Source organism: Leiobunum rupestre, chromosome 7 (assembly GCF_980474605.1).
Source record: "Leiobunum rupestre chromosome 7, qqLeiRupe1.1.hap1, whole genome shotgun sequence".
Taxonomy (NCBI): Eukaryota; Metazoa; Arthropoda; class Arachnida; order Opiliones; family Sclerosomatidae; genus Leiobunum; species Leiobunum rupestre.
This window is the reverse complement of record NC_143390.1, coordinates 51,252,551-51,254,855: the sequence shown is the minus strand read 5'-3', so window position 1 is coordinate 51,254,855 and position 2,305 is coordinate 51,252,551. Positions and strand designations below refer to the sequence as shown.

Sequence of the window (2,305 nt, the reverse complement as noted above, 5' to 3'; positions counted from 1 at the left end):
TTTTATTTTACTCGACTTTGGACTTTCGCCTCTTTGCTTCCCTTGTCTATTTTTGCGGCTGGTCTCGGCTTTAAATTTTTTCTCGACTTCCACCCCTTTGCTTCCCTTATCTCATCTCTCTTGAGTTCCTTGCACCCGTCCCGACCTTTAAACTTTTTAACGGGTTAGTGTGAAATTCGTAGAAGGGGAGTTAGTGGGAAAGACAGGGACTTCGTAGAAGGGGAGTTAGTGGGAAAGACAGGGACTTCGTAGAAGGGGAGTTAGTGGGAAAGACAGGGACTTCGTAGCAGTGTTTCCACTTTGCGGCGAAACAGGGCGTTTTGGGCGAAATCCGTCTTGGGGAGCACCAGAAATTTTAAAACCGGCGAAAAAGCGGCGAAAACCATTGAAAACGGCAAAATTTGCGGCGAAAATATTTTTCGATATTTTCAGTCAGAAAAACTAAAAAATCATCGTCTCTGTAGTCCACCTACTGTGCCCCTAATGGCAACCCATTAAAGTTTTTAGCAGAGATAAGCTTTATCCACCCAAAAACCATTCGGTTAAAAATGGTAAGGTCCTTTAAACAAAAACGTCACGTCCTATATTATTCTAGGCCATAAAAGTCGTGAAATGAAATAACGGGCAAGATCTGTAATTATATTCCCATAAACGTCATAAACTGGACTTATTTATCGACAAGTGATGTGAGCACTCTGAAGTAATATGCTAGACCTTGCGCGTCCTAAGGGTTTTACTGAGTTAAAATCCTTTGTACGACCATAAAACATTTCAAAGAGAAGAGCAATGGCGCAGCGGTAAACAAACCATCTGTTAAAGAAAAATGCTCCAGGTTCGATTCCTGGTCACAACCGTTTTTTATATCAAAATAATTGATTAATTTTAATTTAATTTAAAAAATAACAAGTTGGCAAGCCAAAATATACCTCTCCTCGGAAGAATGGTCCCTAGTGGTATTAATTTCTCGACACGACCCCCAAAGATATCTCCGCAATTCAGAGTTATTTACGAAAAACGTATTCTCGGTTCAAACCCTGCCCGGTATAAAATTTTAATTTTAATTTAAATAATTGAGACGAAACAATCGAGTTTAATTTATTCAGAATATTATAAATTAAGTAGTTATAACAGCGAGTTAGACGTACTAAAACAATGCACAATTGAATTTACCCTTTTTACAGTACAAGTTTATCAGTTGAATATAAAACGAAGCAAATTTTAATAAAAGAAATATCTACAGAGGATATTTGTATTTTTCTCGCTTATGAAATACTTGCCGCATCTTTAACGCTCATTTTATTTCAACACTCGTAGACTTCCAGTTGACGTTGTGACACATACCGCATGAAAAAGACCAATGCCGTCCAATTTCCAATATCATATAATGACTCGCACACCCAGGAAATCATTGACTGCGTTCGAAATTGTAGATATCCAAATATCCACACCAAATATATTTACAAGAAGCAAAAACCTTACCATAAACAAAGCACAGAGAGCCACTTGACTAACCGCCAGCTCTTAAAGCAATAAACGTTAAATTATCGTCTTTGAATTAACACAACTATATATAGGTCGTTAATAATACCCGTAAATAAATAACAAAAAACTAACAAAGTGGACCACCCACAGGGTCTACCCTTTAACCCTCTTATCTCGGCTGACTGCGCTAAAACAAAATTTAACCTTTAAAATTTCATTCGTAAAAAAACCAGATTAGGCCTTCATAAATTCATTAATAAAAAAAGACTTTATTACCTATTATGCTTACGATGCGTGTCTTAATTTCAGTAAACCTTAGCAGCTATCGGTGGTTCTGTGGTAGAGCGCTCGACTGCCAAGCCGAATGGTCTGGGTTCGAAACCTGGGTGGCGCATTTGTTTTTAATCAATAGAGAAACGCTAAATTAGAATTTCTTCGATGCAATAATTTCAATTTCAATTCTATTTCAATTAAACCAAAATTTCGAACTTTATTAAATACGCTTCCGATAAAGCTGAAGGTCTAATTTTCAATAAGGCGTAACAAGTGTCGGTGGTTCTGTGGTAGAACGTCCGCCTATCAAGCAGGAGGTCTCGGGTTCAAATCCCGCCCGATGCGATCGCAAATTGATACTAAGACGAATACCGTGTACAACTGGTGGAAACCCTGCCATTGGACGTTGAGAGGTAGCATTACACTCAGCACTCGGTCCGTCCCAAAGTCATTAAGAAGAAGTTGGAGAGAAAACGCCCATATAAACACAACAGACTCAACATGCACAAGCATCAGAACACAAACACAACAAATTCAACACTCACAACCT

General features: G+C 38.2%; 1 non-coding gene across 1 annotated transcript; it reads left to right on the top strand.

The window, feature by feature from the left end:
- The first annotated feature begins 2,028 nt into the window (after positions 1 to 2,028).
- On the top strand, positions 2,029 to 2,100 carry TRNAD-AUC (transfer RNA aspartic acid (anticodon AUC)). Its single transcript has one exon. It is a non-coding gene; the product is annotated as a tRNA-Asp (tRNA).
- Positions 2,101 to 2,305: the final 205 nt, after the last annotated feature.